Source organism: Cibotium barometz, chromosome 21 (genome assembly GCF_041138505.1).
Source record: "Cibotium barometz isolate CiBa-2024 chromosome 21, ASM4113850v1, whole genome shotgun sequence".
Lineage (NCBI taxonomy): Eukaryota > Viridiplantae > Streptophyta > Polypodiopsida > Cyatheales > Cibotiaceae > Cibotium > Cibotium barometz.
The window spans coordinates 42,073,397-42,086,617 of NC_141066.1; positions in this window are offsets into that span (position 1 = coordinate 42,073,397).

Sequence of the window (13,221 nt, forward strand, 5' to 3'; positions counted from 1 at the left end):
AATTTTTATGCAAAAATAGTCAGACCCTTGTACAAGCTTCTCATTGTCTTTGAGTGGTCCGAGGAGTGTCAGGAAACATATGATCGACTGAAGCAACCATTGGCAAGTGTGCCAATTCTACGACCCCTCAATTGGGATCTCATATTTCATGTGCATATTGATGCATCAATTTTTTCTATTGGTTGCGTACTAGCCTAGCCTAGTGAGTTCAAATTGGACTATCCAGCCTACTTTGCTAGTTGTCAACTAAATGATGCAGAGGTGAGTTACACCACCACACAGAGAGAAGGATTGGCCATGGTTTATGCCATCAAGAAATATTGACATTACCTCTTGGCCAACAAATTTGTATTTTTCATGGACCATCAAGCCTTACTATACCTAGTAATAAACCTTGCACCACGGGGAGAATCACATGATGGTTACTATTATTTATTGGAATTCTACTTTATATTCACGGGTGATAAGGAAGAGAACACAACATGTGTTGGCCGACCATATGTCAAGAAATCCAAATGGGGAACCAGCAACTAGTGTTGATGGTGATCTCCCTGAGGCTTGTTTATTCAAGTTGGACATCGTACCCGAATGGAGTGAAGAAATCTCAGAGTATCTAGCTTATGGTTTTCCATAAGAAATACCTTTGAACAAAGATAAAATGTGGTGGCTTATCAAGCTAGCTGCACCTTATCAACTGATTGCGGGAGAACTATATAAGCTAGGAAAAGATAATGTGCTCAGAAGATGCATTAGAGAGGATGAGTTCATCACCATATTGGAAGAAGCTCATTCAGGGATAGCAGGCGAGCATGTTTCTGGAGAAATCACAGCTCGAAAAGTGCTTTAAGCAAGACTATGGTGGCCTACGTTATTTGGAGACACCATAGAATTTGTCAAAAGATGTAAAGAATGTCAATGTTTCGCTATTCCACAACAAAAGGACAAGATGTCGCTCACCCCTATTATTGTGAGACAACCGTTTGAGAAATGGGGAATAGATTACACTCTCTTCCGTCTAGCTTATGGTGTGGAAGTAGTTATGCCTATGGAATACCTAGTCCCAAGCTTAAGAATTGCCGTACAAGAGCGTCTAAAGGAGAATGTATTAGTTGAAAGGCTAATTGACTTAGAGAAGCTTGATGAGACCATAATGATAGCATCACATGGACTCATGGTTGAAAAATTACGTAGGAAACATTGGTTCGACAAAAACCTTAAGCAAAAAGAACTTGAAACGGGGGACCTTGTCCTCATGTATGGTGTTGGTAGTGCCAGGAAAAAGAAACCTAAATACCAAGGCCTGGGACCATTACAAGTATAGGAAATCACACCTCAGGGGTCTGTTCAAATTCCAAATGGAGGGTTATGTCAATGGAAGTAAATTAAAAAAATACTTTGGACCATTGACCCAAGAGATGCTATTGCAAGAACACCTCTTGAAACAACAGAAACAACTTGCAAAAGAAAAGATACAGCAACAAGCACAAGAAGAGGCTAAGGCTAGAGAGGCCAAAGCCGATACATGTCAACATGGCTTCTGTGACCCTTTTGGACGAAGGGGAACTAAACATTGAGCTAGCATGACTCAAGGTGGGACTTACTATACAGCTAAAGGCCATGCAACAAGCATTGCCTTAATAGATATGGGGTCAAGTCATAACTTGATCTCATATGAAACCTGGGTAGCATTAGATAAACCACACCTTGAACCCACTGATGCACAAGTTTGTAGCATTCACTTGATAACCACAAAAGCCGAAGGATTTTTAAATGTTAACATTTCCATAAAAAATAATTCCTTGGTCGGGAAGGTGTCATGCCTACAGGTTCCATGGAAGAAGAGATGATTCTAGGACGATCTTGGATCTATGCCAATAAATGCAATATCCAATGGGAATAATGAACAGCATTGCTAATAAGCACAGGCGAGAAGGTCATATCCATACCCTTATGGAACTTGACAAAGAGAGAGAAGCACATCATAACTGATGAACAAACAACGAGTGTAATGGCAACACCTCAGAGGACCAAACTAGCAACCGTTTCGCGAAGCTTACCCACACAATACCCTACATCTAAGTGTACATAGAAGTGGGTTCCCAAACAAGATGGATACCATGAATCAACTAACAGATCAACCAAACAAGATGGATACCATGAATGATATAAAGGACCCAAGAAGAACCTGCAAATAATTCAAAAGTCAGACCTTGTTGACTCGAACTAATTGGTAGGACTCTAAGCATCCGAAGAGACCTCAAGGAGCCCGTAAAGCAATGGGTTCAAAAGGACTTTTTGTGCGAGCACAAGGATACTATCAAGGTAATACGACAATATGGGTAATGACCCTAGTGAGGGGAGATCTTAATCCTAGTGTCATTGCCAACCACCCTAATGGTAGAATTTTGGTAGTTGAAGTTTTGGTAAACGGGGAAAGAATATGGATTATCAATGTATATGGGGCTCACAATCACCAAATTCGGGGTGATATGTGGAATTGGATTGCCAACTTAAATATCCAAGTTCCTTGCATTGTACTAGGTGATTTTAACATGGTGGAAAAGGTTGTGGATAGATGTGGTGGTAGAATTTTCTTCTTAGGGAAGGAGAAAGGGAAATGGGAGGAGCTAAGAACGAGGCTGGGTCTTAAAAGTATAGTTGGCATTTAGGGGATTGGACAGACAACCCGAGCCATACTTATTTCAATCTTCAATATTTATCCTCCTGTTCCAAAATTGACAAGGTTTTCTTTCACTATCAAGCTTCGTGAGTGCCCCATGTTGAGATTCAAGCTCGATGTCAGTGTGAGCCAGCTATGCTATGTGCTGGCATGTTAGCTAGGAACATGTGTGAGACATAAATGACCGCGTGTCCAGCTGGTCATAGTGTGTGAACATTAGCTAGGGTTAGATGTGTGTGGACACAACTCATAGTGTTGTGTGTATTATGGATTATGGTTTTGTGCATTGTGTGAGAAGAAAGATGGCTTCCCTCTATGGTTAGGGTTTGGAATATACATTAGGGTTTTCTCCTGTGTGTGTGTCTCCTCCCCCTCTACCGTTCTTTCAACATGGTATCAGAGCCTTGTGCTGTTTATTAGGGTTTATGAGTGAGTGAGTGAAGAGGGAGAAGAAGCTGTGAAGCTTGCCATTGGAGCTGTGAAGCTTGGAGCACACCGATTCTTATCAGATTTGAGAGCTTGGCCTACCAGGTAAGGTCTTCTAAACATCCTTGAGTGGATTGCAGGTGATTCAGGCAAAAACAAAGCAAGTTAGAGCAAATCAAAGCAAAGAAAATTTCTGGTTTTTGGAAGCTTTCCATTAAAGCTTGGAAACACTGATGTATGGTGAAATAGAAGTGATTCTAGCAAAAGACACATGTATCTGACAAGGAGGAATGTATTGGCAACTCCTATGCAAGCCCTAAACTCATTTTGGAGCAATTTGGATGCATATGAATGTATGGAAATTTTTGGTTTTTGAGCTCTCACAAAACAGAGAAAAAGGAGTCAAAATTTGATGCATTTGGAGCGTGTTTTTGGCTAAAATCAAACCATTTATTGGTTGCACACATACCCAAGTGTGTTGGGCACTTATATTCATTATCAATTAGTATTACAAACACTCACAAATCCCTGTAGAGCAAGCGGCGCAGCTCCAACAAAGAAACAGGGCAGAATTTTGACATTTTTGGTACGAGGAGATTGATTATCACTTGGTTGCTTGATAATTTCACAATTTCTTTAGCAATTGGTTGCTATACACATTGGAGAAGAGGGCTACATGGTTTGTTTGATCAATTATGCTTAATTGAGCTGGGAATGAGCTGATTAAACAGGCTGTCCACTGGTTGCAGAGAAACAGGGTGATTTTAATTGAGCAATTAATCTTTGGTCTTAAACAATTGGAAAAATTCCTCTTACATGGAGTTAGTGGACATCATTGCTAAGCTATTGAATGCCTGGTTTCTCAATTTGGATAAATATTGAAGAAATTAGAGCCATTTTACTACTGGTTTTTTTGGTTTTTCTGGTTTTTTCCAAAACAGAGAAAGGGGTTTTCAAAAAATTGATATGTACACATGTCAGATCGTGCTGATACTCTACATTGAGGTTGTTTAGGTGTCAATGCAAGTTGTCCATACTTGATTGCACCACTACATTGTGATTTGGAGCCTTGGAAAGCGCATCAAAACAGGGTATCTCGGACTGCGTGAGCCAGTTCATTTTGGATGCATACAGGTTGATTTTCTACATCAAATTTGAAGATTGGTGGTTACTTTGGAGTATCTGGAACACTCATTGGAGTGTGGTTGAGCCGAGGAAGGCTCGGTTACAGATTTGGATGACAAACATGTCGGATAATCCAGTACAGATTGTTGGTGAAAAGCTGGATAGGAAGAACTTCCAGGCATGGAAGTACAGGATAAAAAGTTTCTTGAAAGGAAAAGGTTTTTGGAATCTCATTACAGGTGCTGAGCCAGAGCCTGAGCTACCCCGATAACCTACACAGCAGCAGGTTATTGCTCATAAGCAATGGTCGTCAGAAAGAGCATTCAAAGTGCTGCATTATCTGTCTATATGTATTTCTGATGCTATGCTCATACACATATAGGATGCTGAGAATCCCAAAGATGCATGGGATACTTTGGTAAAGATGTTTGATACAGACACGAGTGCTTGCAAGTCTCAGTTGCGACAGCAGATACAGAATGTGAAGCGGAATAAAAGGAGCATCCATGATTATGTGCAAGAAATAAAGAAGTTTGCAGATGTATTGGCAACAATAAATGCCCCCATGCCTGATGACGATTTGGTGGATATTACCTTGCGTGGTCTTGGCAACAAGGAATATAAATCTTTTGATACATCTATCTCAGTGAGGAGTATAGGTTTACCAGACTTTGATGAGTTGGTTTCACTCTTACTTGTTGAGGAAATCAAACTCAGTGATTCATTTCTGGATGCATCTACTAGCCATGATGATAATGGCAGAAATCAGGCTTTCTATTCGCAGAGAGGTTTTAGAGGCAGGGGGAGATTTGCATCACGTGGACGTGGTAGTAATGGTCGTGGATGGCAGGACAGGTTACCACAACAGAATTTTCAGCCTTTATATGGTGCTCAAGGTGTTCGTGGATATACACCTCAGCGATGTAGAGGTAACCCCTGTGGTAGAGGACGTTGGCAAGGCCAACAAAATTCTATGCAAGATGTGGAATGCCATTACTGTGGCAAATATGGTCATATGGCGAGAGATTGTTTCCGCAAACAGAATGATTTATGCAGAGCCCCAGAAAGCCTCACTTGGATGCAGTGAGATGCATTATGAGATATGTTAAGACCACTGCACATTATGGTCTACTTTATGAGAGTGGTAAAAGCTTAGATATACATGGCTACACAGATGCTGATTGGGCAGGTAGCTCATATGACAGGAGGTCTACTAGTGGTTATGCTTTTACACTTGGAAGTGCCGTGGTGAGTTGGAGTAGCAAGAAGCAACCTACAGTTGCTTTATCTAGTACAGAGGCTGAATACAGGGGTGCAGCCATTGCTACTTGTGAGGCAGTATGGTTAACGAATCTCTTGGCAGATTTGGGTGAGCCTATTGATGGCAAAGTTGTCATTCATTGTGACAACATGAGCAGTATACAGTTGGCCAAGAATCCAGTATTTCATGCGAGGACCAAGCACATAGAGGTCCATTATCACTTTGTCAGAGAGAAGGTGCTCGATGGTACAGTTGATCTTCAGTATGTGAAGACTGATGTGAGCAGGTGGCAGACATCTTTACAAAGCCATGTTGAAATGTCAAGCTCGTATACAGCTGGAGGATAGCACATGGGTGCTGACAGAGTGACAGTATGGTAGATAGATATCGTGTGGTGTGTTTATGACCGCGTCCAGCTGGTCATGTGTGGAGTGGACATTACATTAGGTTTACTTTGTAGTGTGGACATAACACTATGTTGTGTTCTCCTTTGTGTGTGTGAGAGAGATGATGACTATGGCTTCGATTGATGGATATGGATTAGGGTTTGCTCCTCTTGTGTGTGCTCCCTCCTGCTTCTGTTTTTTATCATGGTATCAGAGCCTAGAGCTCATTAGTTGTGTTGTGTGAGTGAGTGAGAGAAGAGGGAAGAAGAAGAAAAAGCTGTGAAGGAAGCCATTGGAGCTTGGAGCAAAGGAGAAGCTGTGGAGCACACATCGACATCAGATCTGAGAGCTAAGGACCATTGGTAAGTGTAGCAAGACCCTCTCTGCGGATTGCAGGTATCAAGAGCAAGTGTAAGAGAAGATTAAAGGTGCAAAAGCAAGCAGAAAATTTCTGTTTTTGAAGCTTTAATGGAAAGCTTATGAAGGAGTGTGTCTTGGCAAATGTATTGGATCAAATGCAAAGCAAACACTGAGGCTCTCATGTATTGTGAATGAACACATGTATTAGCAAATTTGGGGCAAGTCATTGCATGGAAAATTGATGCATTACAGGCAATTTGTGAAGAAAAAATTTTTGGTTTTTTGGACTCTACAAAAACAGTGAACATACCCCCCGTGGAGGATCGATTGTAGAAGCTAGAGGAAGAATTGAGTTAAACCCTTCAAGCACAAGTTGGTTTAGGTCATTGCTAAGAATCTTATCACCTCAATTGTGAATTGCCCCTCTTCTACAGCCCCCAGGAGCAGGCGGCGCATTCTGGAAGAGCTTCTTGGACAGTTTACAATGATTATGGTCTAATTCCCTTATTTGGACACCAAATTGGATGCTTTAAAGCTTGGAGTACTTAGAAAAAGTGTGATTGAGAGCAAGATAACATTTGGGGCAGCTCATTTGATGTATTTGGAGCTCATTGAACTCAATTAGCAGAGGTTTGTAGGTTTGCAGAAAGTCTGTCCAGAAACAAAGCATTATTAATCAAGGCATTAATCCTTGTCTATATCAAATTGGCCTAATTCCTTTGGTATAAGTAGAGTCCTATGAGTTGCTAAACTTTTGATTCAAAAAGTTTTGAATTTGGATAAGATTTGAAGGAGATAGAGCACTTTTAGTGAGAGGTGGTACTTGACAGATGCAAAAAAAAGGCAAACCAGGGAGCTACAAAAATTGGTGGTTCTCATTCACCTTGAAGAATTTGATCAAACCCTTCTAGGATATGTTGGAGCAATGTGTTGGGAAGCCAATGCAAGTTGAATCATTACATTTGGACAAGATTTGTAGGATTTAGAGCATAATCTTTGACTGGTTACTGGCGAGAAAAAACCAGAAAATTCAACTTTACCCCTTTTCAATTTTGATGATACAAATGAAGTTCTTATGCAACATGAAGTCATTTGTGGTGTGAATGCATATGTATAGCACATATTGAGCTTGGTTCATAATCATTTGGAGCTTTGGAAAGCATCGAGAAGAGTGATACATCAGGGTACATCACAGGTATTCAAAATGGGAGATGGCCCAATACAAATTGTTGGAGAGAAGCTTGACAGAACTAACTTCCAAGTGTGGAAGTTTCGAATGAAGAGTTTTTTGAAAGGCAAAGGATTGTGGAGCCTTGTATCGGATGAAGACCCAGAGCCATTCCTACCTCCTCAACCAAATAACGCTCAGATGTTGGCTCACAAGCAATGGGTAGAGCGGTCTTCGAAAGTGTTGCATTACTTTTCAATATGTGTAACAGATGCCTTGCTTATTCACATCCAAGATGCAGATACACCGAAAGAAGCATGGGGTATATTGTGCCGAATGTATGAGACAGACACTGGTGCAAGGAAGATACAACTAAAGCAACAGATTCACAGTGTAACATGAAGGAATAGGAGTATACATGAGTATGTTCAGGAAATTAAGGGTTATGCAGATTCCTTGTCATCAATCCATGCCCCAATGGATGATGATGATTTGGTTGCTCTCACATTGCGTGGTTTAGGCAAAGAATACAAATCTTTTGACACTTCCATCTCAGTGAGGTTGGGAGGAATGCCAGACTTTAATGAGCTTGTGTCATTGCTCATTGTGGAAGAATTAAAGCTTGGACTTGGTGGTATGAGTCTTACAGGTGGTGCATCCTCATCCAGTAATGATGAGCATGCAAGGAATCAGGCTTTTTACTCATCTCGAGGCTTTCGAGGCAGGGGGAGATTTACTCCTCGAGGCCGTGGAGGATGTGGTTGGAATGACAGGTCTACTCAACCACAATCAAATCAGAATTTTCAGAATTCACAGTCATCATTTGGATCACGTGGAGGTCGTGGATTTCAATCCCATAGGGGGAGAGTTGGAACAGGTGCTCGTGGTAGAGGACGATGGCAAGGTCCTCAACAAAATTTAAATGGGATTGAATGTCACTATTGTGGCAAACTTGGACATATGGCAAAAGATTGTTACAAAAAGCAGAATGATGTCAGGAATGGAAGACCACAACATGGAAATTATGCATCTACTAGTAACAATGATGGGAGTTCAAACCATCTTTTTGCAATGAAGCACATTATGGGAACAATGGATTCTCAGAATGCTGGAGATGAGTCATGGTATATGGATTCAGGTGCCTCAAACCACATGACATGTCATGGTGAGTGGTTTGAGAAGATGCAACCATTGGATACAAATGGTTATGTGGTCACAGGAGATGATACTCAGCATCTTATAACACATGTTGGCAGTGTGCCTTTAAGGATGCATGATGGAAATGTGAAGAATATGTCAGAAGTGTTATATGTACCATCCATCACAAAGAATTTGGCATCAGTAGGCCAAATGGTTGAGCAGGGATTACAAGTAAGATTCAATGAGAATGGCTGTTTTGTGGAAGACTTTAAGCATGGCTGTAGATTGATTGCCAAGGGCAAGAAGGAAGGAAGGTTGTTCAAATTGGATGCAGGCATACCAGAATTGAGCTCAGCCATGTTTTCAAAGAGCAATGGGATTGTGTAGGACATTGACATGTGGCACAAGAGGATTGGACATGTCAATATACAGAGATTAAAGAACATGCAAACAAGAGGCATTGTCAGTGGATTGCCTAGATTCAAATATGATGGACATATGCATGTTTGTGAAGCCTATCAGTTTGGAAAGCAGGCAAGGTTGAGGTTTCCTAGAGAAGGAAATATGAGTAACAGGCCACTTGAGATAGTACACAGTGATGTATGGGGCCCTGCACAAAATCCATCTATCAAAGGCAGTCTATACTATGTGACATTTATAGATGATTTTAGCAGGATGACATGGATATACTTTCTGAGAGAGAAGAGTGAAGTGTTGGAAAAATTCATGGATTTCAAGGCTCTTGTAGAAAAGCAATATGGCTATTGGATTAAATGTTTGAGAACAGATGGAGGTGGTGAATACACCTCAAAAGCTTTTGAGCATTTCTTGCGGAAGCATGGGATAAGAAGACAGTTGACATGCAGGTATACACCTCAGCAGAATGGTGTGGCTGAGAGAAAGAATCGAGTCATATGTGAAGTGGCAAGGGCAATGCTCAATGAAAAGAGCATGCCAGATAACTATTGGGCAGAAGCATGTGCTACTGCAGTGTATATCCTGAACAAAACACCTACAGCAGCCATTCATGGAAGCACGCCAGAGATGCGGCTTACAGGTTACAGGCCAGACATTGGACATCTCAAAGTCTTTGGATGCGTAGCTTATGTCCATGTGCCTGATGAAAGAAGACGGAAGTTGGATCCTAAGGCAGAGAAATGTGTATTTGTTGGATATGCACAGGATCGAAAGGCCAACCCTCAAAATAGACAAGTAGTCATCTCACGAGATGTGGTGTTTGATGAGCTTGCTAGTTGGTACAAAGCAAAAGATGAGGGAGTCATTGACTCACTTGAGGCTAATGTGCCTGTGAACTTGCCATCACAAGCAAGTTCTAGTTCTACTACTATGTCTGGGCCAGTAGAAGCTGAGAGTAGCAGTATACGTCCATAGTCAGGACATTTGAGGCATGAGAGTGTGAGCACTGGGAGTAGTGCTATGGATAAAGGCAAGAAGAAAGTCGAAGGAATTGGAATCACAGGTTATGAGTCATCTAGTTCTGAGAGTTTGGATGAGGAGCTCGGCATACCTGTTTTACGCACACCTGGTGCTAGGCAGGACAGATATGTGCCACCACATGCTAGAGTTACAGGTGTACAGAGTGACCCGTATGTATTGCGGAGATCCCAGAGAGTCAAATATCCAGTTGAAAGATTGACATATCGAGATTTTGCTATGCACTATGCATACATGACATCTATGGTAAAGCATGTGGAACCTACATGCTATACAGAGGCTATTGGAGAGCATGTATGGGAGAAAGCCATGGATGAAGAGATGGATGCTTTGGACAAAAATGATACATGGGAATTGGCTGAGTTACCTCAAGGAAAGAATGCAATTGGTTGCAAATGGGTGTATAAGGTAAAGTGCAAGTCAGATGGCAGCCTAGAGAGACATAAGGCAAGGCTGGTCGCTAAAGGATATGCACAAACTTATGGTCTTGATTATGATGAAACTTTCAGCCGAGTGGCAAAGATGGCTACAGTGAGGTCTATCATTGCACTAGCAGCACAAAAAGGTTGGGCTTTACATCAAATGGATGTAAAAAATGCTTTCTTGAATGGTGAACTACAAGAAGAGGTGTACATGGAACAGCCAGAAGGATATGTACATCCAAAATATCCGACTTTTGTTTGCAGATTAAAGAAAGCAATCTATGGTTTGAAGCAAGCACCTCGTGCTTGGAGTGACAAGATCAGCAGATATCTTGTCAGTATTGGATTTGTGGTTGGCAATGCAGACTCTTCACTTTATGTGAAGAAGACACATGATGGTATTGTGATGATAGTCATTTATGTTGATGATTTGATTATCACAGGTGATTGTGACAAAGGCATTGATGAGGTTAAGGCCTCTTTATGCAAAGAGTTTGATATGAAAGACCTTGGTGATTTAAGGTTCTTTCTTGGCATTGAGGTGATTAGAACAAGCAAGGGTATATGGTTGGTGCAAAGGCAATATGCACTTGACATGCTGGCAAAGTATGGTATGACAGCATGCAAACCAATGTTGACACCATTAGAGCAAAACATGAAGCTTAGGGCTGATTTGGGTGATGAGCTTGATGATATCACCATGTACAGGAAAATGGTTGGTAGCCTTATCTACATGACCATTACGAGGCCAGATCTCAGTTATGCAGTTGGCTTGGTGAGTCAGTTTATGCAGAGTCCTCGTAAACCTCACTTGGATGCTGTGAGACGTATTCTGAGATACGTCAAAACTACCGTGCATTATGGTCTTTTCTATGAGGCAGGAAAAGACATGCATGTCTATGGATATACAGATGCAGATTGGGCCGGTAGTGCATATGACAGGCGGTCTACCAGTGGCTATGTTTTCAGCCTTGGTAGTGGAGCTATGAGTTGGAGCAGTAAAAAGCAACCTACAGTTGCTTTATCTACCACAGAGGCAGAGTATCGTGGAGCAGCCATAGCTGCATGTGAGGCTATGTGGTTGAAGAAGTTGCTAGATGATGTCAGGTTACAGAGTGATATGAGAGTTGTCATTCATTGTGACAACATGAGTAGTATTCAGCTTGCTAGCAACCCAGTTTATCATGCCAGGACCAAACATATTGAGGTCCACTATCACTTCATCAGAGAGAAAGTGCTAGATGGGCATGTTGATTTGACATATGTGCAGACAGATGAGCAGGTTGCAGATATCTTTACCAAAGCACTTGGTAAGGATAAGTTCGAGTATTTCCATACTAGATTGGGAGTCCTAGAGATGGACATGTCGAGCTTGAGGGGGAGTGTTGAAATGTCAAGCTCGTATACAGCTGGAGGATAGCACATGGGTGCTGACAGAGTGACAGAATGGTAGATAGATATCATGTGGTGTGTTTATGACCGCGTCCAGCTGGTCATGTGTGGAGTGGACATTACATTAGGTTTACTTTGTAGTGTGGACATAACACTATGTTGTGTTCTCCTTTGTGTGTGTGAGAGAGATGATGACTATGGCTTCTCTCCTTCTTTATGATTGATGGATATGGATTAGGGTTTGTTCCTCTTGTGTGTGCTCCCTCCTGCTTCTGTTTTTTATCAAGCCACTTAGCAGGGAGAAGTTTGAGTACTTCCGTACTATGTTGGGAGTACATGGGATGAGCTTGAGGTGGAGTGTTGAGAGCTTTGATATCCCAAGCTCATCTACATCATCTATGGCAGTACATCATGAGCTTGAGAGGGGCTGTTGAGATTCAAGCTCGATGTCAGTGTGAGCCAGCTATGCTATGTGCTGGCATGTTAGCTAGGAACATGTGTGAGACATAAATGACTGCATGTCCAGCTGGTCATAGTGTGTGGACATTAGCTAGGGTTAGATGTGTGTGGACACAACTCATAGTGTTGTGTGTATTATGGATTATGGTTTTGTGCATTGTGTGAGAAGAAAGATGGCTTCCCTCTATGGTTAGGGTTTGCAATATACATTAGGGTTTGCTCTTGTGTGTGTGTCTCCTCCCCCTCTACCGTTCTTTCAACACCCCACACTCTGAGAGTTTCTATTGATTGCAACTCTACTCTTTATGATCACATGCCTCTAAAGTGGTGTTGGAAGACAAATGATGGGGTTGACATTGATCTCTCTCACTACCCCACAAGGAAACTAAGAGTGAATAATTTTCTTCTTAAGGATCCTCTCTTGGTGGAATATACGGAAGAAGCAATTAGAAAATTGAAAAGGAGAGGGGGGGTGGGGGGTGGGGTGGGGGGGTTGAAGGTGCTTGGAAGCAGTTTTCCAATGAAATGCAGGGGATTATTAGAGCTGTGGGTAAATTGAGAGTTGAGGAAAGGAGAGGTGAAAGAAGGAAATGGGTTGCTTTGTTAGAGGAACTTCTTATTATTAAGAGACAAACTAGAGGACTAAATGCTGAGGACACCTTCTTGTATTTCAAGTGCCAAGCAAGCATCAAGGAGGAGGAAGGTAGATGCACCAGAGAGAAAGATAAATGGTCTAAATGGAAATTCTTTATAACAAAAGAAAACCTGACAGCAGCTTATTAAAACTCTCAAAAGGGAAGAGTGATAGGGAGCTTGTGGGGAGAATCTTGGATAAAGATGGTATTCCCTTGAATGATATGAATACTCTTGCTAAGAAATGGGTTAAATTCTTGGGCTCTACTCTTAGCCTGAAGGAAGATTGCTCCTTGAGGAGGTTTCAAGCTGAA